The 24471-nt window shown below is 44.5% G+C and overlaps 35 non-coding genes and 1 pseudogene across 35 annotated transcripts; all 36 read left to right on the forward strand.

Moving 5' to 3' along the window:
• Positions 1-515: 515 nt before the first annotated feature.
• LOC130396499 (5S ribosomal RNA) lies at positions 516-634 on the forward strand. The gene has a single exon (XR_008899132.1). It is a non-coding gene; the product is annotated as a 5S ribosomal RNA (ribosomal RNA).
• Positions 635-1164: 530 nt separating this feature from the next.
• Positions 1165-1283, forward strand: LOC130396500 (5S ribosomal RNA). Its single transcript, XR_008899133.1, has one exon. It is a non-coding gene; the product is annotated as a 5S ribosomal RNA (ribosomal RNA).
• A 527-nt stretch (positions 1284-1810) lies between these two features.
• LOC130394278 (5S ribosomal RNA) lies at positions 1811-1929 on the forward strand. The gene has a single exon (XR_008897452.1). It is a non-coding gene; the product is annotated as a 5S ribosomal RNA (ribosomal RNA).
• A 527-nt stretch (positions 1930-2456) lies between these two features.
• LOC130396501 (5S ribosomal RNA) lies at positions 2457-2575 on the forward strand. The gene has a single exon (XR_008899134.1). It is a non-coding gene; the product is annotated as a 5S ribosomal RNA (ribosomal RNA).
• A 529-nt stretch (positions 2576-3104) lies between these two features.
• LOC130394879 (5S ribosomal RNA) lies at positions 3105-3224 on the forward strand. Its single transcript, XR_008897995.1, has one exon. It is a non-coding gene; the product is annotated as a 5S ribosomal RNA (ribosomal RNA).
• Positions 3225-3752: 528 nt separating this feature from the next.
• LOC130394709 (5S ribosomal RNA) lies at positions 3753-3873 on the forward strand. The gene has a single exon (XR_008897841.1). It is a non-coding gene; the product is annotated as a 5S ribosomal RNA (ribosomal RNA).
• Positions 3874-4400: 527 nt separating this feature from the next.
• LOC130396502 (5S ribosomal RNA) lies at positions 4401-4519 on the forward strand. Its single transcript, XR_008899135.1, has one exon. It is a non-coding gene; the product is annotated as a 5S ribosomal RNA (ribosomal RNA).
• Positions 4520-5047: 528 nt separating this feature from the next.
• On the forward strand, positions 5048-5166 carry LOC130396503 (5S ribosomal RNA). The gene has a single exon (XR_008899136.1). It is a non-coding gene; the product is annotated as a 5S ribosomal RNA (ribosomal RNA).
• A 529-nt stretch (positions 5167-5695) lies between these two features.
• Positions 5696-5814, forward strand: LOC130396504 (5S ribosomal RNA). Its single transcript, XR_008899137.1, has one exon. It is a non-coding gene; the product is annotated as a 5S ribosomal RNA (ribosomal RNA).
• A 528-nt stretch (positions 5815-6342) lies between these two features.
• LOC130396505 (5S ribosomal RNA) lies at positions 6343-6461 on the forward strand. The gene has a single exon (XR_008899138.1). It is a non-coding gene; the product is annotated as a 5S ribosomal RNA (ribosomal RNA).
• Positions 6462-6990: 529 nt separating this feature from the next.
• Positions 6991-7109, forward strand: LOC130396508 (5S ribosomal RNA). The gene has a single exon (XR_008899140.1). It is a non-coding gene; the product is annotated as a 5S ribosomal RNA (ribosomal RNA).
• A 528-nt stretch (positions 7110-7637) lies between these two features.
• On the forward strand, positions 7638-7757 carry LOC130395943 (5S ribosomal RNA; annotated as a pseudogene).
• Positions 7758-8285: 528 nt separating this feature from the next.
• Positions 8286-8404, forward strand: LOC130396509 (5S ribosomal RNA). The gene has a single exon (XR_008899141.1). It is a non-coding gene; the product is annotated as a 5S ribosomal RNA (ribosomal RNA).
• A 527-nt stretch (positions 8405-8931) lies between these two features.
• Positions 8932-9050, forward strand: LOC130396510 (5S ribosomal RNA). The gene has a single exon (XR_008899142.1). It is a non-coding gene; the product is annotated as a 5S ribosomal RNA (ribosomal RNA).
• Positions 9051-9579: 529 nt separating this feature from the next.
• Positions 9580-9698, forward strand: LOC130396511 (5S ribosomal RNA). Its single transcript, XR_008899143.1, has one exon. It is a non-coding gene; the product is annotated as a 5S ribosomal RNA (ribosomal RNA).
• Positions 9699-10226: 528 nt separating this feature from the next.
• Positions 10227-10345, forward strand: LOC130396512 (5S ribosomal RNA). The gene has a single exon (XR_008899144.1). It is a non-coding gene; the product is annotated as a 5S ribosomal RNA (ribosomal RNA).
• Positions 10346-10873: 528 nt separating this feature from the next.
• Positions 10874-10992, forward strand: LOC130396513 (5S ribosomal RNA). The gene has a single exon (XR_008899145.1). It is a non-coding gene; the product is annotated as a 5S ribosomal RNA (ribosomal RNA).
• A 529-nt stretch (positions 10993-11521) lies between these two features.
• LOC130394093 (5S ribosomal RNA) lies at positions 11522-11641 on the forward strand. Its single transcript, XR_008897286.1, has one exon. It is a non-coding gene; the product is annotated as a 5S ribosomal RNA (ribosomal RNA).
• A 528-nt stretch (positions 11642-12169) lies between these two features.
• LOC130396514 (5S ribosomal RNA) lies at positions 12170-12288 on the forward strand. Its single transcript, XR_008899146.1, has one exon. It is a non-coding gene; the product is annotated as a 5S ribosomal RNA (ribosomal RNA).
• Positions 12289-12816: 528 nt separating this feature from the next.
• Positions 12817-12935, forward strand: LOC130396515 (5S ribosomal RNA). The gene has a single exon (XR_008899147.1). It is a non-coding gene; the product is annotated as a 5S ribosomal RNA (ribosomal RNA).
• Positions 12936-13464: 529 nt separating this feature from the next.
• On the forward strand, positions 13465-13583 carry LOC130396516 (5S ribosomal RNA). Its single transcript, XR_008899148.1, has one exon. It is a non-coding gene; the product is annotated as a 5S ribosomal RNA (ribosomal RNA).
• Positions 13584-14112: 529 nt separating this feature from the next.
• LOC130396518 (5S ribosomal RNA) lies at positions 14113-14231 on the forward strand. The gene has a single exon (XR_008899149.1). It is a non-coding gene; the product is annotated as a 5S ribosomal RNA (ribosomal RNA).
• Positions 14232-14760: 529 nt separating this feature from the next.
• Positions 14761-14879, forward strand: LOC130396520 (5S ribosomal RNA). The gene has a single exon (XR_008899151.1). It is a non-coding gene; the product is annotated as a 5S ribosomal RNA (ribosomal RNA).
• Positions 14880-15406: 527 nt separating this feature from the next.
• LOC130396521 (5S ribosomal RNA) lies at positions 15407-15525 on the forward strand. The gene has a single exon (XR_008899152.1). It is a non-coding gene; the product is annotated as a 5S ribosomal RNA (ribosomal RNA).
• A 527-nt stretch (positions 15526-16052) lies between these two features.
• LOC130396522 (5S ribosomal RNA) lies at positions 16053-16171 on the forward strand. Its single transcript, XR_008899153.1, has one exon. It is a non-coding gene; the product is annotated as a 5S ribosomal RNA (ribosomal RNA).
• Positions 16172-16700: 529 nt separating this feature from the next.
• Positions 16701-16819, forward strand: LOC130396523 (5S ribosomal RNA). The gene has a single exon (XR_008899154.1). It is a non-coding gene; the product is annotated as a 5S ribosomal RNA (ribosomal RNA).
• A 529-nt stretch (positions 16820-17348) lies between these two features.
• On the forward strand, positions 17349-17467 carry LOC130396524 (5S ribosomal RNA). The gene has a single exon (XR_008899155.1). It is a non-coding gene; the product is annotated as a 5S ribosomal RNA (ribosomal RNA).
• Positions 17468-17996: 529 nt separating this feature from the next.
• Positions 17997-18115, forward strand: LOC130396526 (5S ribosomal RNA). The gene has a single exon (XR_008899157.1). It is a non-coding gene; the product is annotated as a 5S ribosomal RNA (ribosomal RNA).
• Positions 18116-18643: 528 nt separating this feature from the next.
• On the forward strand, positions 18644-18762 carry LOC130395581 (5S ribosomal RNA). Its single transcript, XR_008898624.1, has one exon. It is a non-coding gene; the product is annotated as a 5S ribosomal RNA (ribosomal RNA).
• Positions 18763-19289: 527 nt separating this feature from the next.
• On the forward strand, positions 19290-19407 carry LOC130394467 (5S ribosomal RNA). Its single transcript, XR_008897622.1, has one exon. It is a non-coding gene; the product is annotated as a 5S ribosomal RNA (ribosomal RNA).
• Positions 19408-19935: 528 nt separating this feature from the next.
• LOC130396527 (5S ribosomal RNA) lies at positions 19936-20054 on the forward strand. The gene has a single exon (XR_008899158.1). It is a non-coding gene; the product is annotated as a 5S ribosomal RNA (ribosomal RNA).
• A 524-nt stretch (positions 20055-20578) lies between these two features.
• LOC130395350 (5S ribosomal RNA) lies at positions 20579-20699 on the forward strand. Its single transcript, XR_008898418.1, has one exon. It is a non-coding gene; the product is annotated as a 5S ribosomal RNA (ribosomal RNA).
• Positions 20700-21226: 527 nt separating this feature from the next.
• LOC130400918 (5S ribosomal RNA) lies at positions 21227-21345 on the forward strand. Its single transcript, XR_008903386.1, has one exon. It is a non-coding gene; the product is annotated as a 5S ribosomal RNA (ribosomal RNA).
• Positions 21346-21872: 527 nt separating this feature from the next.
• On the forward strand, positions 21873-21991 carry LOC130396529 (5S ribosomal RNA). The gene has a single exon (XR_008899159.1). It is a non-coding gene; the product is annotated as a 5S ribosomal RNA (ribosomal RNA).
• A 528-nt stretch (positions 21992-22519) lies between these two features.
• Positions 22520-22638, forward strand: LOC130401020 (5S ribosomal RNA). Its single transcript, XR_008903483.1, has one exon. It is a non-coding gene; the product is annotated as a 5S ribosomal RNA (ribosomal RNA).
• A 527-nt stretch (positions 22639-23165) lies between these two features.
• Positions 23166-23283, forward strand: LOC130394942 (5S ribosomal RNA). The gene has a single exon (XR_008898052.1). It is a non-coding gene; the product is annotated as a 5S ribosomal RNA (ribosomal RNA).
• The last annotated feature ends 1188 nt before the right edge of the window (positions 23284-24471 follow it).

Consider the following 24471-nt stretch of genomic DNA (forward strand, 5'->3'; position numbering starts at 1 on the left):
ACTCGAGCTCATTGACTCCGTGGCCTACCGTGGCGTACCGTGACCTGATGTTTACTGCCAACCGCTTTGGAGGATTTAAGCAACATACAAAACTGACAACGTCTCTCTAACTATTTTTGTGAAACATGAGGACAGTATAGTGATACTGCCAGCAGGGAGCACCAGAGAGCTGAACCGACAGTTGTACATTTCTTAAACTTTCACCAACACAAACACGCACGCTCACTTCAGATCATGGGAGGACGTCAAAAAATCACCACCCATTCTCTGACACTTTAACCGTTAACCTTGGTTCAAACATTTAACATCACACGCACACGCAGTGTATTTCAGATAATTAATGAATTCAGATGTCACAATGATCGTTTACATGGATAAGGAGTCCTACTGAATCAATTACTGCCGTTTATATCTAACTAATGATTGTTTTTGTAAGAGTGTAACGTCGAGCCTCAGCAGCTTTCTCACTCCTTATGTGCTACTGTATAAAACCTGGTTTTGCGCCTGCACTAATTGCTTACGGCCATACCACCCTGAACACGCCCGATCTCGTCTGATCTCGGAAGCTAAGCAGGGTCGGGCCTGGTTAGTACTTGGATGGGAGACCGCCTGGGAATACCAGGTGCTGTAAGCTTTTTCTTTTTCAACTCGAGCTCATTGACTCCGTGGCCTACCGTGGCGTACCGTGACCTGATGTTTACTGCCAACCGCTTTGGAGGATTTAAGCAACATACAAAAACTGACAACGTCTCTCAAAACTATTTTTTGTGAAACATGAGGACAGTATAGTGATACTGCCAGCAGGGAGCACCAGAGAGCTGAACCGACAGTTGTACATTTCTTAAACTTTCACCAACACAAACACGCACGCTCACTTCAGATCATGGGAGGACGTCAAAAAATCACCACCCATTCTCTGACACTTTAACCGTTAACCTTGGTTCAAACATTTAACATCACACGCACACGCAGTGTATTTCAGATAATTAATGAATTCAGATGTCACAATGATCGTTTACATGGATAAGGAGTCCTACTGAATCAATTACTGCCGTTTATATCTAACTAATGATTGTTTTTGTAAAAGTGTAACGTCGAGCCTCAGCAGCTTTCTCACTCCTTATGTGCTACTGTATAAAACCTGGTTTTGCGCCTGCACTAATTGCTTACGGCCATACCACCCTGAACACGCCCGATCTCGTCTGATCTCGGAAGCTAAGCAGGGTCGGGCCTGGTTAGTACTTGGATGGGAGACCGCCTGGGAATACCAGGTGCTGTAAGCTTTTTCTTTTTCAACTCGAGCTCATTGACTCCGTGGCCTACCGTGGCGTACCGTGACCTGATGTTTACTGCCAACCGCTTTGGAGGATTTAAGCAACATACAAAAACTGACAACGTCTCTCAAACTATTTTTGTGAAACATGAGGACAGTATAGTGATACTGCCAGCAGGGAGCACCAGAGAGCTGAACCGACAGTTGTACATTTCTTAAACTTTCACCAACACAAACACGCACGCTCACTTCAGATCATGGGAGGACGTCAAAAAATCACCACCCATTCTCTGACACTTTAACCGTTAACCTTGGTTCAAACATTTAACATCACACGCACACGCAGTGTATTTCAGATAATTAATGAATTCAGATGTCACAATGATCGTTTACATGGATAAGGAGTCCTACTGAATCAATTACTGCCGTTTATATCTAACTAATGATTGTTTTTGTAAAAGTGTAACGTCGAGCCTCAGCAGCTTTCTCACTCCTTATTGCTACTGTATAAAACCTGGTTTTGCGCCTGCACTAATTGCTTACGGCCATACCACCCTGAACACGCCCGATCTCGTCTGATCTCGGAAGCTAAGCAGGGTCGGGCCTGGTTAGTACTTGGATGGGAGACCGCCTGGGAATACCAGGTGCTGTAGCTTTTCTTTTCAACTCGAGCTCATTGCCTCCGTGGCCTACCGTGGCGTACCGTGACCTGATGTTTACTGCCAACCGCTTTGGAGGATTTAAGCAACATACAAAAACTGACAACGTCTCTCAAAACTATTTTTGTGAAACATGAGGACAGTATAGTGATACTGCCAGCAGGGAGCACCAGAGAGCTGAACCGACAGTTGTACATTTCTTAAACTTTCACCAACACAAACACGCACGCTCACTTCAGATCATGGGAGGACGTCAAAAAAATCACCACCCATTCTCTGACACTTTAACCGTTAACCTTGGTTCAAACATTTAACATCACACGCACACGCAGTGTATTTCAGATAATTAATGAATTCAGATGTCACAATGATCGTTTACATGGATAAGGAGTCCTACTGAATCAATTACTGCCGTTTATATCTAACTAATGATTGTTTTTGTAAAAGTGTAACGTCGAGCCTCAGCAGCTTTCTCACTCCTTATGTGCTACTGTATAAAACCTGGTTTTGCGCCTGCACTAATTGCTTACGGCCATACCACCCTGAACACGCCCGATCTCGTCTGATCTCGGAAGCTAAGCAGGGTCGGGCCTGGTTAGTACTTGGATGGGAGACCGCCTGGGAATACCAGGTGCTGTAAGCTTTTTCTTTTTCAACTCGAGCTCATTGACTCCGTGGCCTACCGTGGCGTACCGTGACCTGATGTTTACTGCCAACCGCTTTGGAGGATTTAAGCAACATACAAAAACTGACAACGTCTCTCAAAACTATTTTTGTGAAACATGAGGACAGTATAGTGATACTGCCAGCAGGGAGCACCAGAGAGCTGAACCGACAGTTGTACATTTCTTAAACTTTCACCAACACAAACACGCACAGCTCACTTCAGATCATGGGAGGACGTCAAAAATCACCACCCATTCTCTGACACTTTAACCGTTAACCTTGGTTCAAACATTTAACATCACACGCACACGCAGTGTATTTCAGATAATTAATGAATTCAGATGTCACAATGATCGTTTACATGGATAAGGAGTCCTACTGAATCAATTACTGCCGTTTATATCTAACTAATGATTGTTTTTGTAAAAGTGTAACGTCGAGCCTCAGCAGCTTTCTCACTCCTTATGTGCTACTGTATAAAACCTGGTTTTGCGCCTGCACTAATTGCTTACGGCCATACCACCCTGAAACACGCCCGATCTCGTCTGATCTCGGAAGCTAAGCAGGGTCGGGCCTGGTTAGTACTTGGATGTGAGACCGCCTGGGAATACCAGGTGCTGTAAGCTTTTTCTTTTTCAACTCGAGCTCATTGACTCCGGGGCCTACCGTGGCGTACCGTGACCTGATGTTTACTGCCAACCGCTTTGGAGGATTTAAGCAACATACAAAAACTGACAACGTCTCTCAAAACTATTTTTGTGAAACATGAGGACAGTATAGTGATACTGCCAGCAGGGAGCACCAGAGAGCTGAACCGACAGTTGTACATTTCTTTAACTTTCACCAACACAAACACGCACGCTCACTTCAGATCATGGGAGGACGTCAAAAAATCACCACCCATTCTCTGACACTTTAACCGTTAACCTTGGTTCAAACATTTAACATCACACGCACACGCAGTGTATTTCAGATAATTAATGAATTCAGATGTCACAATGATCGTTTACATGGATAAGGAGTCCTACTGAATCAATTACTGCCGTTTATATCTAACTAATGATTGTTTTTGTAAAAGTGTAACGTCGAGCCTCAGCAGCTTTCTCACTCCTTATGTGCTACTGTATAAACCTGGTTTTGCGCCTGCACTAATTGCTTACGGCCATACCACCCTGAACACGCCCGATCTCGTCTGAATCTCGGAAAGCTAAGCAGGGTCGGGCCTGGTTAGTACTTGGATGGGAGACCGCCTGGGAATACCAGGTGCTGTAAGCCTTTTTCTTTTTCAACTCGAGCTCATTGACTCCGTGGCCTACCGTGGCGTACCGTGACCTGATGTTTACTGCCAACCGCTTTGGAGGATTTAAGCAACATACAAAAACTGACAACGTCTCTCAAAACTATTTTTGTGAAACATGAGGACAGTATAGTGATACTGCAGCAGGGAGCACCAGAGAGCTGAACCGACAGTTGTACATTTCTTAAACTTTCACCAACACAAACACGCACGCTCACTTCAGATCATGGGAGGACGTCAAAAATCACCACCCATTCTCTGACACTTTAACCGTTAACCTTGGTTCAAACATTTAACATCACACGCACACGCAGTGTATTTCAGATAATTAATGAATTCAGATGTCACAATGATCGTTTACATGGATAAGGAGTCCTACTGAATCAATTACTGCCGTTTATATCTAACTAATGATTGTTTTTGTAAAGTGTAACGTCGAGCCTCAGCAGCTTTCTCACTCCTTATGTGCTACTGTATAAAACCTGGTTTTGCGCCTGCACTAATTGCTTACGGCCATACCACCCTGAACACGCCCGATCTCGTCTGATCTCGGAAGCTAAGCAGGGTCGGGCCTGGTTAGTACTTGGATGGGAGACCGCCTGGGAATACCAGGTGCTGTAAGCTTTTTCTTTTTCAACTCGAGCTCATTGACTCCGTGGCCTACCGTGGCGTACCGTGACCTGATGTTTACTGCCAACCGCTTTGGAGGATTTAAGCAACATACAAAAACTGACAACGTCTCTCAAAACTATTTTTGTGAAACATGAGGACAGTATAGTGATACTGCCAGCAGGGAGCACCAGAGAGCTGAACCGACAGTTGTACATTTCTTAAACTTTCACCAACACAAACACGCACGCTCACTTCAGATCATGGGAGGACGTCAAAAAATCACCACCCATTCTCTGACACTTTAACCGTTAACCTTGGTTCAAACATTTAACATCACACGCACACGCAGTGTATTTCAGATATTAATGAATTCAGATGTCACAATGATCGTTTACATGGATAAGGAGTCCTACTGAATCAATTACTGCCGTTTATATCTAACTAATGATTGTTTTTGTAAAAGTGTAACGTCGAGCCTCAGCAGCTTTCTCACTCCTTATGTGCTACTGTATAAAACCTGGTTTTGCGCCTGCACTAATTGCTTACGGCCATACCACCCTGAACACGCCCGATCTCGTCTGATCTCGGAAGCTAAGCAGGGTCGGGCCTGGTTAGTACTTGGATGGGAGACCGCCTGGGAATACCAGGTGCTGTAAGCTTTTTCTTTTTCAACTCGAGCTCATTGACTCCGTGGCCTACCGTGGCGTACCGTGACCTGATGTTTACTGCCAACCGCTTTGGAGGATTTAAGCAACATACAAAAACTGACAACGTCTCTCAAAACTATTTTTGTGAAACATGAGGACAGTATAGTGATACTGCCAGCAGGGAGCACCAGAGAGCTGAACCGACAGTTGTACATTTCTTAAACTTTCACCAACACAAACACGCACGCTCACTTCAGATCATGGGAGGACGTCAAAAAATCACCACCCATTCTCTGACACTTTAACCGTTAACCTTGGTTCAAACATTTAACATCACACGCACACGCAGTGTATTTCAGATAATTAATGAATTCAGATGTCACAATGATCGTTTACATGGATAAGGAGTCCTACTGAATCAATTACTGCCGTTTATATCTAACTAATGATTGTTTTTGTAAAAGTGTAACGTCGAGCCTCAGCAGCTTTCTCACTCCTTATGTGCTACTGTATAAAACCTGGTTTTGCGCCTGCACTAATTGCTTACGGCCATACCACCCTGAACACGCCCGATCTCGTCTGATCTCGGAAGCTAAGCAGGGTCGGGCCTGGTTAGTACTTGGATGGGAGACCGCCTGGGAATACCAGGTGCTGTAAGCTTTTTCTTTTCAACTCGAGCTCATTGACTCCGTGGCCTACCGTGGCGTACCGTGACCTGATGTTTACTGCCAACCGCTTTGGAGGATTTAAGCAACATACAAAAACTGACAACGTCTCTCAAAACTATTTTTGTGAAACATGAGGACAGTATAGTGATACTGCCAGCAGGGAGCACCAGAGAGCTGAACCGACAGTTGTACATTTCTTAAACTTTCACCAACACAAACACGCACGCTCACTTCAGATCATGGGAGGACGTCAAAAAATCACCACCCATTCTCTGACACTTTAACCGTTAACCTTGGTTCAAACATTTAACATCACACGCACACGCAGTGTATTTCAGATAATTAATGAATTCAGATGTCACAATGATCGTTTACATGGATAAGGAGTCCTACTGAATCAATTACTGCCGTTTATATCTAACTAATGATTGTTTTTGTAAAAGTGTAACGTCGAGCCTCAGCAGCTTTCTCACTCCTTATGTGCTACTGTATAAAACCTGGTTTTGCGCCTGCACTAATTGCTTACGGCCATACCACCCTGAACACGCCCGATCTCGTCTGATCTCGGAAGCTAAGCAGGGTCGGGCCTGGTTAGTACTTGGATGGGAGACCGCCTGGGAATACCAGGTGCTGTAAGCTTTTTCTTTTTCAACTCGAGCTCATTGACTCCGTGGCCTACCGTGGCGTACCGTGACCTGATGTTTACTGCCAACCGCTTTGGAGGATTTAAGCAACATACAAAAACTGACAACGTCTCTCAAAACTATTTTTGTGAAACATGAGGACAGTATAGTGATACTGCCAGCAGGGAGCACCAGAGAGCTGAACCGACAGTTGTACATTTCTTAAACCTTTCACCAACACAAACACGCACGCTCACTTCAGATCATGGGAGGACGTCAAAAAATCACCACCCATTCTCTGACACTTTAACCGTTAACCTTGGTTCAAACATTTAACATCACACGCACACGCAGTGTATTTCAGATAATTAATGAATTCAGATGTCACAATGATCGTTTACATGGATAAGGAGTCCTACTGAATCAATTACTGCCGTTTATATCTAACTAATGATTGTTTTTGTAAAGTGTAACGTCGAGCCTCAGCAGCTTTCTCACTCCTTATGTGCTACTGTATAAAACCTGGTTTTGCGCCTGCACTAATTGCTTACGGCCATACCACCCTGAACACGCCCGATCTCGTCTGATCTCGGAAGCTAAGCAGGGTCGGGCCTGGTTAGTACTTGGATGGGAGACCGCCTGGGAATACCAGGTGCTGTAAGCTTTTTCTTTTTCAACTCGAGCTCATTGACTCCGTGGCCTACCGTGGCGTACCGTGACCTGATGTTTACTGCCAACCGCTTTGGAGGATTTAAGCAACATACAAAAACTGACAACGTCTCTCAAAACTATTTTTGTGAAACATGAGGACAGTATAGTGATACTGCCAGCAGGGAGCACCAGAGAGCTGAACCGACAGTTGTACATTTCTTAAACTTTCACCAACACAAACACGCACGCTCACTTCAGATCATGGGAGGACGTCAAAAAATCACCACCCATTCTCTGACACTTTAACCGTTAACCTTGGTTCAAACATTTAACATCACACGCACACGCAGTGTATTTCAGATAATTAATGAATTCAGATGTCACAATGATCGTTTACATGGATAAGGAGTCCTACTGAATCAATTACTGCCGTTTATATCTAACTAATGATTGTTTTTGTAAAGTGTAACGTCGAGCCTCAGCAGCTTTCTCACTCCTTATGTGCTACTGTATAAAACCTGGTTTTGCGCCTGCACTAATTGCTTACGGCCATACCACCCTGAACACGCCCGATCTCGTCTGATCTCGGTAGCAATGCAGGGGTCGGGCCTGGTTAGTACATGGATGGGAGACCGCCTGGGAATACCAGGTGCTGTAAGCTTTTTCTTTTTCAACTCGAAGCTCATTGCCTCCGTGGCCTACCGTGGCGTACCGTGACCTGATGTTTACTGCCAACCGCTTTGGAGGATTTAAGCAACATACAAAAACTGACAACGTCTCTCAAAACTATTTTTGTGAAACATGAGGACAGTATAGTGATACTGCCAGCAGGGAGCACCAGAGAGCTGAACCGACAGTTGTACATTTCTTAAACTTTCACCAACACAAACACGCACGCTCACTTCAGATCATGGGAGGACGTCAAAAAATCACCACCCATTCTCTGACACTTAACCGTTAACCTTGGTTCAAACATTTAACATCACACGCACACGCAGTGTATTTCAGATAATTAATGAATTCAGATGTCACAATGATCGTTTACATGGATAAGGAGTCCTACTGAATCAATTACTGCCGTTTATATCTAACTAATGATTGTTTTTGTAAAGTGTAACGTCGAGCCTCAGCAGCTTTCTCACTCCTTATGTGCTACTGTATAAAACCTGGTTTTGCGCCTGCACTAATTGCTTACGGCCATACCACCCTGAACACGCCCGATCTCGTCTGATCTCGGAAGCTAAGCAGGGTCGGGCCTGGTTAGTACTTGGATGGGAGACCGCCTGGGAATACCAGGTGCTGTAAGCTTTTCTTTTCAACTCGAGCTCATTGACTCCGTGGCCTACCGTGGCGTACCGTGACCTGATGTTTACTGCCAACCGCTTTGGAGGATTTAAGCAACATACAAAAACTGACAACGTCTCTCAAAACTATTTTTGTGAAACATGAGGACAGTATAGTGATACTGCCAGCAGGGAGCACCAGAGAGCTGAACCGACAGTTGTACATTTCTTAAACTTTCACCAACACAAACACGCACGCTCACTTCAGATCATGGGAGGACGTCAAAAAATCACCACCCATTCTCTGACACTTTAACCGTTAACCTTGGTTCAAACATTTAACATCACACGCACACGCAGTGTATTTCAGATAATTAATGAATTCAGATGTCACAATGATCGTTTACATGGATAAGGAGTCCTACTGAATCAATTACTGCCGTTTATATCTAACTAATGATTGTTTTTGTAAAAGTGTAACGTCGAGCCTCAGCAGCTTTCTCACTCCTTATGTGCTACTGTATAAAACCTGGTTTTGCGCCTGCACTAATTGCTTACGGCCATACCACCCTGAACACGCCCGATCTCGTCTGATCTCGGAAGCTAAGCAGGGTCGGGCCTGGTTAGTACTTGGATGGGAGACCGCCTGGGAATACCAGGTGCTGTAAGCTTTTTCTTTTTCAACTCGAGCTCATTGACTCCGTGGCCTACCGTGGCGTACCGTGACCTGATGTTTACTGCCAACCGCTTTGGAGGATTTAAGCAACATACAAAAACTGACAACGTCTCTCAAAACTATTTTTGTGAAACATGAGGACAGTATAGTGATACTGCCAGCAGGGAGCACCAGAGAGCTGAACCGACAGTTGTACATTTCTTAAACTTTCACCAACACAAACACGCACGCTCACTTCAGATCATGGGAGGACGTCAAAAAATCACCACCCATTCTCTGACACTTTAACCGTTAACCTTGGTTCAAACATTTAACATCACACGCACACGCAGTGTATTTCAGATAATTAATGAATTCAGATGTCACAATGATCGTTTACATGGATAAGGAGTCCTACTGAATCAATTACTGCCGTTTATATCTAACTAATGATTGTTTTGTAAAGAGTGTAACGTCGAGCCTCAGCAGCTTTCTCACTCCTTATGTGCTACTGTATAAAACCTGGTTTTGCGCCTGCACTAATTGCTTACGGCCATACCACCCTGAACACGCCCGATCTCGTCTGATCTCGGAAGCTAAGCAGGGTCGGGCCTGGTTAGTACTTGGATGGGAGACCGCCTGGGAATACCAGGTGCTGTAAGCTTTTTCTTTTTCAACTCGAGCTCATTGACTCCGTGGCCTACCGTGGCGTACCGTGACCTGATGTTTACTGCCAACCGCTTTGGAGGATTTAAGCAACATACAAAAACTGACAACGTCTCTCAAAACTATTTTTGTGAAACATGAGGACAGTATAGTGATACTGCCAGCAGGGAGCACCAGAGAGCTGAACCGACAGTTGTACATTTCTTAAACTTTCACCAACACAAACACGCACGCTCACTTCAGATCATGGGAGGACGTCAAAAAATCACCACCCATTCTCTGACACTTTAACCGTTAACCTTGGTTCAAACATTTAACATCACACGCACACGCAGTGTATTTCAGATAATTAATGAATTCAGATGTCACAATGATCGTTTACATGGATAAGGAGTCCTACTGAATCAATTACTGCCGTTTATATCTAACTAATGATTGTTTTTGTAAAGTGTAACGTCGAGCCTCAGCAGCTTTCTCACTCCTTATGTGCTACTGTATAAAACCTGGTTTTGCGCCTGCACTAATTGCTTACGGCCATACCACCCTGAACACGCCCGATCTCGTCTGATCTCGGAAGCTAAGCAGGGTCGGGCCTGGTTAGTACTTGGATGGGAGACCGCCTGGGAATACCAGGTGCTGTAAGCTTTTTCTTTTTCAACTCGAGCTCATTGACTCCGTGGCCTACCGTGGCGTACCGTGACCTGATGTTTACTGCCAACCGCTTTGGAGGATTTAAGCAACATACAAAAACTGACAACGTCTCTCAAAACTATTTTGTGAAACATGAGGACAGTATAGTGATACTGCCAGCAGGGAGCACCAGAGAGCTGAACCGACAGTTGTACATTTCTTAAACTTTCACCAACACAAACACGCACGCTCACTTCAGATCATGGGAGGACGTCAAAAAATCACCACCCATTCTCTGACACTTTAACCGTTAACCTTGGTTCAAACATTTAACATCACACGCACACGCAGTGTATTTCAGATAATTAATGAATTCAGATGTCACAATGATCGTTTACATGGATAAGGAGTCCTACTGAATCAATTACTGCCGTTTATATCTAACTAATGATTGTTTTTGTAAAAGTGTAACGTCGAGCCTCAGCAGCTTTCTCACTCCTTATGTGCTACTGTATAAAACCTGGTTTTGCGCCTGCACTAATTGCTTACGGCCATACCACCCTGAACACGCCCGATCTCGTCTGATCTCGGAAGCTAAGCAGGGTCGGGCCTGGTTAGTACTTGGATGGGAGACCGCCTGGGAATACCAGGTGCTGTAAGCTTTTTCTTTTTCAACTCGAGCTCATTGACTCCGTGGCCTACCGTGGCGTACCGTGACCTGATGTTTACTGCCAACCGCTTTGGAGGATTTAAGCAACATACAAAAACTGACAACGTCTCTCAAAACTATTTTTGTGAAACATGAGGACAGTATAGTGATACTGCCAGCAGGGAGCACCAGAGAGCTGAACCGACAGTTGTACATTTCTTAAACTTTCACCAACACAAACACGCACGCTCACTTCAGATCATGGGAGGACGTCAAAAAATCACCACCCATTCTCTGACACTTTAACCGTTAACCTTGGTTCAAACATTTAACATCACACGCACACGCAGTGTATTTCAGATAATTAATGAATTCAGATGTCACAATGATCGTTTACATGGATAAGGAGTCCTACTGAATCAATTACTGCCGTTTATATCTAACTAATGATTGTTTTTGTAAGAGTGTAACGTCGAGCCTCAGCAGCTTTCTCACTCCTTATGTGCTACTGTATAAAACCTGGTTTTGCGCCTGCACTAATTGCTTACGGCCATACCACCCTGAACACGCCCGATCTCGTCTGATCTCGGAAGCTAAGCAGGGTCGGGCCTGGTTAGTACTTGGATGGGAGGACCGCCTGGGAATACCAGGTGCTGTAAGCTTTTTCTTTTTCAACTCGAGCTCATTGACTCCGTGGCCTACCGTGGCGTACCGTGACCTGATGTTTACTGCCAACCGCTTTGGAGGATTTAAGCAACATACAAAAACTGACAACGTCTCTCAAAACTATTTTTGTGAAACATGAGGACAGTATAGTGATACTGCCAGCAGGGAGCACCAGAGAGCTGAACCGACAGTTGTACATTTCTTAAACTTTCACCAACACAAACACGCACGCTCACTTCAGATCATGGGAGGACGTCAAAAAATCACCACCCATTCTCTGACACTTTAACCGTTAACCTTGGTTCAAACATTAACATCACACGCACACGCAGTGTATTTCAGATAATTAATGAATTCAGATGTCACAATGATCGTTTACATGGATAAGGAGTCCTACTGAATCAATTACTGCCGTTTATATCTAACTAATGATTGTTTTTGTAAAAGTGTAACGTCGAGCCTCAGCAGCTTTCTCACTCCTTATGTGCTACTGTATAAAACCTGGTTTTGCGCCTGCACTAATTGCTTACGGCCATACCACCCTGAACACGCCCGATCTCGTCTGATCTCGGAAGCTAAGCAGGGTCGGGCCTGGTTAGTACTTGGATGGGAGACCGCCTGGGAATACCAGGTGCTGTAAGCTTTTTCTTTTTCAACTCGAGCTCATTGACTCCGTGGCCTACCGTGGCGTACCGTGACCTGATGTTTACTGCCAACCGCTTTGGAGGATTTAAGCAACATACAAAAACTGACAACGTCTCTCAAAACTATTTTTGTGAAACATGAGGACAGTATAGTGATACTGCCAGCAGGGAGCACCAGAGAGCTGAAACGACAGTTGTACATTTCTTAAACTTTCACCAACACAAACACGCACGCTCACTTCAGATCATGGAGGACGTCAAAAAATCACCACCCATTCTCTGACACTTTAACCGTTAACCTTGGTTCAAACATTTAACATCACACGCACACGCAGTGTATTTCAGATAATTAATGAATTCAGATGTCACAATGATCGTTTACATGGATAAGGAGTCCTACTGAATCAATTACTGCCGTTTATATCTAACTAATGATTGTTTTTGTAAAAGTGTAACGTCGAGCCTCAGCAGCTTTCTCACTCCTTATGTGCTACTGTATAAAACCTGGTTTTGCGCCTGCACTAATTGCTTACGGCCATACCACCCTGAACACGCCCGATCTCGTCTGATCTCGGAAGCTAAGCAGGGTCGGGCCTGGTTAGTACTTGGATGGGAGACCGCCTGGGAATACCAGGTGCTGTAAGCTTTTTCTTTTTCAACTCGAGCTCATTGACTCCGTGGCCTACCGTGGCGTACCGTGACCTGATGTTTACTGCCAACCGCTTTGGAGGATTTAAGCAACATACAAAAACTGACAACGTCTCTCAAAACTATTTTGTGAAACATGAGGACAGTATAGTGATACTGCCAGCAGGGAGCACCAGAGAGCTGAACCGACAGTTGTACATTTCTTAAACTTTCACCAACACAAACACGCACGCTCACTTCAGATCATGGGAGGACGTCAAAAAATCACCACCCATTCTCTGACACTTTAACCGTTAACCTTGGTTCAAACATTTAACATCACACGCACACGGCAGTGTATTTCAGATAATTAATGAATTCAGATGTCACAATGATCGTTTACATGGATAAGGAGTCCTACTGAATCAATTACTGCCGTTTATATCTAACTAATGATTGTTTTTGTAAGAGTGTAACGTCGAGCCTCAGCAGCTTTCTCACTCCTTATGTGCTACTGTATAAAACCTGGTTTTGCGCCTGCACTAATTGCTTACGGCCATACCACCCTGAACACGCCCGATCTCGTCTGATCTCGGAAGCTAAGCAGGGTCGGGCCTGGTTAGTACTTGGATGGGAGACCGCCTGGGAATACCAGGTGCTGTAAGCTTTTTCTTTTTCAACTCGAGCTCATTGCCTCCGTGGCCTACCGTGGCGTACCGTGACCTGATGTTTACTGCCAACCGCTTTGGAGGATTTAAGCAACATACAAAAACTGACAACGTCTCTCAAAACTATTTTTGTGAAACATGAGGACAGTATAGTGATACTGCCAGCAGGGAGCACCAGAGAGCTGAACCGACAGTTGTACATTTCTTAAACTTTCACCAACACAAACACGCACGCTCACTTCAGATCATGGGAGGACGTCAAAAAATCACCACCCATTCTCTGACACTTTAACCGTTAACCTTGGTTCAAACATTTAACATCACACGCACACGCAGTGTATTTCAGATAATTAATGAATTCAGATGTCACAATGATCGTTTACATGGATAAGGAGTCCTACTGAATCAATTACTGCCGTTTATATCTAACTAATGATTGTTTTTGTAAAAGTGTAACGTCGAGCCTCAGCAGCTTTCTCACTCCTTATGTGCTACTGTATAAAACCTGGTTTTGCGCCTGCACTAATTGCTTACGGCCATACCACCCTGAACACGCCCGATCTCGTCTGATCTCGGAAGCTAAGCAGGGTCGGGCCTGGTTAGTACTTGGATGGGAGACCGCCTGGGAATACCAGGTGCTGTAAGCTTTTTCTTTTTCAACTCGAGCTCATTGACTCCGTGGCCTACCGTGGCGTACCGTGACCTGATGTTTACTGCCAACCGCTTTGGAGGATTTAAGCAACATACAAAAACTGACAACGTCTCTCAAAACTATTTTTGTGAAACATGAGGACAGTATAGTGATACTGCCAGCAGGGAGCACCAGAGAGCTGAACCGACAGTTGTACATTTCTTAAACTTTCACCAACACAAACACGCACGCTCACTTCAGATCATGGGAGGACGTCAAAAAATCACCACCCATTCTCTGACACTTTAACCGTTAACCTTGGTTCAAACATTTAACATCACACGCACACGCAGTGTATTTCAGATAATTAATGAATTCAGATGTCACAATGATCGTTTACATGGATAAGGAGTCCTACTGAATCAATTACTGCCGTTTATATCTAACTAATGATTGTTTTTGTAAAAGTGTAACGTCGAGCCTCAGCAGCTTTCTCACTCCTTATGTGCTACTGTATAAAACCTGGTTTTGCGCCTGCACTAATTGCTTACGGCCATACCACCCTGAACACGCCCGATCTCGTCTGATCTCGGAAGCTAAGCAGGGTCGGGCCTGGTTAGTACTTGGATGGGAGACCGCCTGGGAATACCAGGTGCTGTAAGCTTTTTCTTTTTCAACTCGAGCTCATTGACTCCGTGGCCTACCGTGGCGTACCGTGACCTGATGTTTACTGCCAACCGCTTTGGAGGATTTAAGCAACATACAAAAACTGACAACGTCTCTCAAAACTATTTTTGTGAAACATGAGGACAGTATAGTGATACTGCCAGCAGGGAGCACCAGAGAGCTGAACCGACAGTTGTACATTTCTTAAACTTTCACCAACACAAACACGCACGCTCACTTCAGATCATGGGAGGACGTCAAAAAATCACCACCCATTCTCTGACACTTTAACCGTTAACCTTGGTTCAAACATTTAACATCACACGCACACGCAGTGTATTTCAGATAATTAATGAATTCAGATGTCACAATGATCGTTACATGGATAAGGAGTCCTACTGAATCAATTACTGCCGTTTATATCTAACTAATGATTGTTTTTGTAAAGTGTAACGTCGAGCCTCAGCAGCTTTCTCACTCCTTATGTGCTACTGTATAAAACCTGGTTTTGCCCCTGCACTAATTGCTTACGGCCATACCACCCTGAACACGCCCGATCTCGTCTGATCTCGGAAGCTAAGCAGGGTCGGGCCTGGTTAGTACTTGGATGGGAGACCGCCTGGGAATACCAGGTGCTGTAAGCTTTTTCTTTTTCAACTCGAGCTCATTGACTCCGTGGCCTACCGTGGCGTACCGTGACCTGATGTTTACTGCCAACCGCTTTGGAGGATTTAAGCAACATACAAAAACTGACAACGTCTCTCAAAACTATTTTTGTGAACATGAGGACAGTATAGTGATACTGCCAGCAGGGAGCACCAGAGAGCTGAACCGACAGTTGTACATTTCTTAAACTTTCACCAACACAAACACGCACGCTCACTTCAGATCATGGGAGGACGTCAAAAAATCACCACCCATTCTCTGACACTTTAACCGTTAACCTTGGTTCAAACATTTAACATCACAAGTACACGCAGTGTATTTCAGATAATTAATGAATTCAGATGTCACAATGATCGTTTACATGGATAAGGAGTCCTACTGAATCAATTACTGCCGTTTATATCTAACTAATGATTGTTTTTGTAAAGTGTAACGTCGAGCCTCAGCAGCTTTCTCACTCCTTATGTGCTACTGTATAAAACCTGGTTTTGCGCCTGCACTAATTGCTTACGGCCATACCACCCTGAACACGCCCGATCTCGTCTGATCTCGGAAGCTAAGCAGGGTCGGGCCTGGTTAGTACTTGGATGGGAGACCGCCTGGGAATACCAGGTGCTGTAAGCTTTTTCTTTTTCAACTCGAGCTCATTGACTCCGTGGCCTACCGTGGCGTACCGTGACCTGATGTTTACTGCCAACCGCTTTGGAGGATTTAAGCAACATACAAAAACTGACAACGTCTCTCAAAACTATTTTTGTGAAACATGAGGACAGTATAGTGATACTGCCAGCAGGGAGCACCAGAGAGCTGAACCGACAGTTGTACATTTCTTAAACTTTCACCAACACAAACACGCACGCTCACTTCAGATCATGGGAGGACGTCAAAAAATCACCACCCATTCTCTGACACTTTAACCGTTAACCTTGGTTCAAACATTTAACATCACACGCACACGCAGTGTATTTCAGATAATTAATGAATTCAGATGTCACAATGATCGTTTACATGGATAAGGAGTCCTACTGAATCAATTACTGCCGTTTATATCTAACTAATGATTGTTTTTGTAAAAGTGTAACGTCGAGCCTCAGCAGCTTTCTCACTCCTTATGTGCTACTGTATAAAACCTGGTTTTGCGCCTGCACTAATTGCTTACGGCCATACCACCCTGAACACGCCCGATCTCGTCTGATCTCGGAAGCTAAGCAGGGTCGGGCCTGGTTAGTACTTGGATGGGAGACCGCCTGGGAATACCAGGTGCTGTAAGCTTTTTCTTTTTCAACTCGAGCTCATTGACTCCGTGGCCTACCGTGGCGTACCGTGACCTGATGTTTACTGCCAACCGCTTTGGAGGATTTAAGCAACATACAAAAACTGACAACGTCTCTCAAAACTATTTTTGTGAAACATGAGGACAGTATAGTGATACTGCCAGCAGGGAGCACCAGAGAGCTGAACCGACAGTTGTACATTTCTTAAACTTTCACCAACACAAACACGCACGCTCACTTCAGATCATGGGAGGACGTCAAAAAATCACCACCCATTCTCTGACACTTTAACCGTTAACCTTGGTTCAAACATTTAACATCACACGCACACGCAGTGTATTTCAGATAATTAATGAATTCAGATGTCACAATGATCGTTTACATGGATAAGGAGTCCTACTGAATCAATTACTGCCGTTTATATCTAACTAATGATTGTTTTTGTAAAAGTGTAACGTCGAGCCTCAGCAGCTTTCTCACTCCTTATGTGCTACTGTATAAAACCTGGTTTTGCGCCTGCACTAATTGCTTACGGCCATACCACCCTGAACACGCCCGATCTCGTCTGATCTCGGAAGCTAAGCAGGGTCGGGCCTGGTTAGTACTTGGATGGGAGACCGCCTGGGAATACCAGGTGCTGTAAGCTTTTTCTTTTTCAACTCGAGCTCATTGACTCCGTGGCCTACCGTGGCGTACCGTGACCTGATGTTTACTGCCAACCGCTTTGGAGGATTTAAGCAACATACAAAAACTGACAACGTCTCTCAAAACTATTTTTGTGAAACATGAGGACAGTATAGTGATACTGCCAGCAGGGAGCACCAGAGAGCTGAACCGACAGTTGTACATTTCTTAAACTTTCACCAACACAAACACGCACGCTCACTTCAGATCATGGGAGGACGTCAAAAAATCACCACCCATTCTCTGACACTTTAACCGTTAACCTTGGTTCAAACATTTAACATCACACGCACACGCAGTGTATTTCAGATAATTAATGAATTCAGATGTCACAATGATCGTTTACATGGATAAGGAGTCCTACTGAATCAATTACTGCCGTTTATATCTAACTAATGATTGTTTTTGTAAAAGTGTAACGTCGAGCCTCAGCAGCTTTCTCACTCCTTATGTGCTACTGTATAAAACCTGGTTTTGCGCCTGCACTAATTGCTTACGGCCATACCACCCTGAACACGCCCGATCTCGTCTGATCTCGGAAGCTAAGCAGGGTCGGGCCTGGTTAGTACTTGGATGGGAGACCGCCTGGGAATACCAGGTGCTGTAAGCTTTTTCTTTTTCAACTCGAGCTCATTGACTCCGTGGCCTACCGTGGCGTACCGTGACCTGATGTTTACTGCCAACCGCTTTGGAGGATTTAAGCAACATACAAAAACTGACAACGTCTCTCAAACTATTTTTGTGAAACATGAGGACAGTATAGTGATACTGCCAGCAGGGAGCACCAGAGAGCTGAACCGACAGTTGTACATTTCTTAAACTTTCACCAACACAAACACGCACGCTCACTTCAGATCATGGGAGGACGTCAAAAAATCACCACCCATTCTCTGACACTTTAACCGTTAACCTTGGTTCAAACATTTAACATCACACGCACACGCAGTGTATTTCAGATAATTAATGAATTCAGATGTCACAATGATCGTTTACATGGATAAGGAGTCCTACTGAATCAATTACTGCCGTTTATATCTAACTAATGATTGTTTTTGTAAAAGTGTAACGTCGAGCCTCAGCAGCTTTCTCACTCCTTATGTGCTACTGTATAAAACCTGGTTTTGCGCCTGCACTAATTGCTTACGGCCATACCACCCTGAACACGCCCGATCTCGTCTGATCTCGGAAGCTAAGCGGGTCGGGCCTGGTTAGTACTTGGATGGGAGACCGCCCTGGGAATACCAGGTGCTGTAAGCTTTTTCTTTTCAACTCGAGCTCATTGACTCCGTGGCCTACCGTGGCGTACCGTGACCTGATGTTTACTGCCAACCGCTTTGGAGGATTTAAGCAACATACAAAAACTGACAACGTCTCTCAAAACTATTTTGTGAAACATGAGGACAGTATAGTGATACTGCCAGCAGGGAGCACCAGAGAGCTGAAACCGACAGTTGTACATTTCTTAAACTTTCACCAACACAAACACGCACGCTCACTTCAGATCATGGGAGGACGTCAAAAAATCACCACCCATTCTCTGACACTTTAACCGTTAACCTTGGTTCAAACATTTAACATCACACGCACACGCAGTGTATTTCAGATAATTAATGAATTCAGATGTCACAATGATCGTTTACATGGATAAGGAGTCCTACTGAATCAATTACTGCCGTTTATATCTAACTAATGATTGTTTTTGTAAAGTGTAACGTCGAGCCTCAGCAGCTTTCTCACTCCTTATGTGCTACTGTATAAAACCTGGTTTTGCGCCTGCACTAATTGCTTACGGCCATACCACCCTGAACACGCCCGATCTCGTCTGATCTCGGAAGCTAAGCAGGGTCGGGCCTGGTTAGTACTTGGATGGGAGACGCCTGGGAATACCAGGTGCTGTAAGCTTTTCTTTTTCAACTCGAGCTCATTGACTCCGTGGCCTACCGTGGCGTACCGTGACCTGATGTTTACTGCCAACCGCTTTGGAGGATTTAAGCAACATACAAAAACTGACAACGTCTCTCAAAACTATTTTTGTGAAACATGAGGACAGTATAGTGATACTGCCAGCAGGGAGCACCAGAGAGCTGAACCGACAGTTGTACATTTCTTAAACTTTCACCAACACAAACACGCACGCTCACTTCAGATCATGGGAGGACGTCAAAAAATCACCACCCATTCTCTGACACTTTAACCGTTAACCTTGGTTCAAACATTTAACATCACACGCACACGCAGTGTATTTCAGATAATTAATGAATTCAGATGTCACAATGATCGTTTACATGGATAAGGAGTCCTACTGAATCAATTACTGCCGTTTATATCTAACTAATGATTGTTTTTGTAAAAGTGTAACGTCGAGCCTCAGCAGCTTTCTCACTCCTTATGTGCTACTGTATAAAACCTGGTTTTGCGCCTGCACTAATTGCTTACGGCCATACCACCCTGAACACGCCCGATCTCGTCTGATCTCGGAAGCTAAGCAGGGTCGGGCCTGGTTAGTACTTGGATGGGAGACCGCCTGGGAATACCAGGTGCTGTAAGCTTTTTCTTTTTCAACTCGAGCTCATTGACTCCGTGCTACGTGCGTACCGTGACCTGATGTTTACTGCCAACCGCTTTGGAGGATTTAAGCAACATACAAAAACTGACAACGTCTCTCAAAACTGTTTTGTGAAACATGAGGACAGTATAGTGATACTGCCAGCAGGGAGCACCAGAGAGCTGAACCGACAGTTGTACATTTCTTAAACTTTCACCAACACAAACACGCACGCCTCACTTCAGATCATGGGAGGACGTCAAAAATCACCACCCATTCTCTGACACTTTAACCGTTAACCTTGGTTCAAACATTTAACATCACACGCACACGCAGTGTATTTCAGATAATTAATGAATTCAGATGTCACAATGATCGTTTACATGGATAAGGAGTCCTACTGAATCAATTACTGCCGTTTATATCTAACTAATGATTGTTTTTGTAAGAGTGTAACGTCGAGCCTCAGCAGCTTTCTCACTCCTTATGTGCTACTGTATAAAACCTGGTTTTGCGCCTGCACTAATTGCTTACGGCCATACCACCCTGAACACCGCCCGATCTCGTCTGATCTCGGTAGCTAAGCAGGGTCGGGCCTGGTTAGTACTTGGATGGGAGACCTGCCTGGGAATACCAGGTGCTGTAAGCTTTTTTCTTTTTCAACTCGAGCTCATTGACTCCGTGGCCTACCTGGCGTACCGTGACCTGATGTTTACTGCCAACCGCTTTGGAGGATTTAAGCAACATACAAAACTGACAACGTCTCTCAAAACTATTTTTGTGAAACATGAGGACAGTATAGTGATACTGCCAGCAGGGAGCACCAGAGAGCTGAACCGACAGTTGTACATTTCTTAAACTTTCACCAACACAAACACGCACGCTCACTTCAGATCATGGGAGGACGTCAAAAAATCACCACCCATTCTCTGACACTTTAACCGTTAACCTTGGTTCAAACATTAACATCACACGCACACGCAGTGTATTTCAGATAATTAATGAATTCAGATGTCACAATGATCGTTTACATGGATAAGGAGTCCTACTGAATCAATTACTGCCGTTTATATCTAACTAATGATTGTTTTTGTAAGAGTGTAACGTCGAGCCTCAGCAGCTTTCTCACTCCTTATGTGCTACTGTATAAAACCTGGTTTTGCGCCTGCACTAATTGCTTACGGCCATACCACCCTGAACACGCCCGATCTCGTCTGATCTCGGAAGCTAAGCAGGGTCGGGCCTGGTTAGTACTTGGATGGGAGACCGCCTGGGAATACAAGGTGCTGTAAGCTTTTTCTTTTTCAACTCGAGCTCATTGCCTCCGTGGCCTACCGTGGCGTACCGTGACCTGATGTTTACTGCCAACCGCTTTGGAGGATTTAAGCAACATACAAAAACTGACAACGTCTCTCAAAACTATTTTTGTGAAACATGAGGACAGTATAGTGATACTGCCAGCAGGGAGCACAAGAGCTGAACCGACAGTTGTACATTTCTTAAACTTTCACCAACACAAACACGCACGCTCACTTCAGATCATGGGAGGACGTCAAAAAATCACCACCCATTCTCTGACACTTTAACCGTTAACCTTGGTTCAAACATTTAACATCACACGCACACGCAGTGTATTTCAGATAATTAATGAATTCAGATGTCACAATGATCGTTTACATGGATAAGGAGTCCTACTGAATCAATTACTGCCGTTTATATCTAACTAATGATTGTTTTTGTAAAAGTGTAACGTCGAGCCTCAGCAGCTTTCTCACTCCTTATGTGCTACTGTATAAAACCTGGTTTTGCGCCTGCACTAATTGCTTACGGCCATACCACCCTGAACACGCCCGATCTCGTCTGATCTCGGAAGCTAAGCAGGGTCGGGCCTGGTTAGTACTTGGATGGGAGACCGCCTGGGAATACCAGGTGCTGTAAGCTTTTTCTTTTTCAACTCGAGCTCATTGCCTCCGTGCCCTACCGTGGCGTACCGTGACCTGATGTTTACTGCCAACCGCTTTGGAGGATTTAAGCAACATACAAAAACTGACAACGTCTCTCAAAACTATTTTTGTGAAACATGAGGACAGTATAGTGATACTGCCAGCAGGGAGCACCAGAGAGCTGAACCGACAGTTGTACATTTCTTAAACTTTCACCAACACAAACACGCACGCTCACTTCAGATCATGGGAGGACGTCAAAAAATCACCACCCATTCTCTGACACTTTAACCGTTAACCTTGGTTCAAACATTTAACATCACACGCACACGCAGTGTATTTCAGTAATTAATGAATTCAGATGTCACAATGATCGTTTACATGGATAAGGAGTCCTACTGAATCAATTACTGCCGTTTATATCTAACTAATGATTGTTTTTGTAAAGTGTAACGTCGAGCCTCAGCAGCTTTCTCACTCCTTATGGTGCTACTGTATAAAACCTGGTTTTGCGCCTGCACTAATTGCTTACGGCCATACCACCCTGAAAACGCCTGATCTCGCTTGATCTCGGAAGCTAAGCAGGGTCGGGCCTGGTTAGTACTTGGATGGGAGACCGCCTGGGAATACCAGGTGCTGTAAGCTTTTTCTTTTCAACTCGAGCTCATTGACTCCGTGGCCTACCGTGGCGTACGTGACCTGATGTTTACTGCCAACCGCTTTGGAGGATTTAAGCAACATACAAAAACTGACAACGTCTCTCAAAACTGTTTTTGTGAAACATGAGGACAGTATAGTGATACTGCCAGCAGGGAGCACCAGAGAGCTGAACCGACAGTTGTACATTTCTTAAACTTTCACACAACACAAACACGCACGCTCACTTCAGATCATGGGAGGACGTCAAAAATCACCACCCATTCTCTGACACTTTAACCGTTAACCTTGGTTCAAACATTTAACATCACACGCCCACGCAGTGTATTTCAGATAATTAATGAATTCAGATGTCACAATGATCGTTTACATGGATAAGGAGTCCTACTGAATCAATTACTGCCGTTTATATCTAACTAATGATTGTTTTTGTAAAAGTGTAACGTCGAGCCTCAGCAGCTTTCTCACTCCTTATGTGCTACTGTATAAAACCTGGTTTTGCGCCTGCACTAATTGATTACGGCCATACCACCCTGAACACGCCCGATCTCGTCTGATCTCGGAAGCTAAGCAGGGTCGGGCCTGGTTAGTACTTGGATGGAGACCGCATGGGAATACCAGGTGCTGTAAGCTTTTTCTTTTTCAACTCGAGCTCATTGCCTCCTGTGGCCTACGTGCTACCGTGACCTGATGTTTACTGCCACCCGCTTTGGAGGATTTAAGCAACATACAAAACTGAGAACGTCTCTCAAAACTATTTTTTGTGAAACATGAGGACAGTATAGTGATACGCCAGCAGGGAGCACAGAGAGCTGAACGACAGTTGTACATTTCTTAAACTTCACCAACACAAACACGCACGCTCACTCAGATCATGGGAGGACGTCAAAAATCACCACCCATATCTCTGACACTTTAACCGGTCTAACCTTGGTTCAAACATTTAACATCACACGCACCGCAGTGTATTTCAGATAATTTAATGAATTCAGAGTGTCACAATGATCGTTTACATGGATAAGGAGTCCTACTGAATCAATTCTGCCGTTATATCTAACTCATGATTGTTTTTGTAAGAGTTAACTTCGAGGCCTCAGCAGCTTTCTCACTCCTTATGTGCTACTGTATAAACCCTGGTTTTGCGCCTGCCCTAATTGCTTACGGCCATACCACCCTGAACACCGGCCCGATCTCGTTCTGATCCGGAAGGCTAAGCAGGGTCGGGCCTGGTTAGATTACGTGGATGGGAGGATCCGCCTGGGACTACCAAGGTGCTGTAAGCTATTTTCTTTTCAACTCGAAGCTCATTGGACCTCCGTGGCGTACCGTGACCTGATGTTACTGCCAACCGCTTTGGATGATTTAAGCAACATACAAAAACTGACAACGTCTCTCAAAACTATTTTGTGAAACATGAGGACAGTATAGTGATACTGCCAGCAGGGAGCACCAGAGAGCTGAAACGACAGTTGTACATTTCTTAAACTTTCACCAACACAAACACGCACGCTCACTTCAGATCATGGGAGGACGTCAAAAAATCACCACCCATTCTCTGACACTTTAACCGTTAACCTTGGTTCAAACATTTAACATCACACGCACACGCAGTGTATTTCAGATAATTAATGAATTCAGATGTCACAATGATCGTTTACATGGATAAGGAGTCCTACTGAATCAATTACTGCCGTTTATATCTAACTAATGATTGTTTTTGTAAAGTGTAACGTCGAGCCTCAGCAGCTTTCTCACTCCTTATGTGCTACTGTATAAAACCTGGTTTTGCGCCTGCACTAATTGCTTACGGCCATACCACCC

Source organism: Gadus chalcogrammus, chromosome 12 (assembly GCF_026213295.1).
Source record: "Gadus chalcogrammus isolate NIFS_2021 chromosome 12, NIFS_Gcha_1.0, whole genome shotgun sequence".
Classification (NCBI taxonomy): domain Eukaryota; kingdom Metazoa; phylum Chordata; class Actinopteri; order Gadiformes; family Gadidae; genus Gadus; species Gadus chalcogrammus.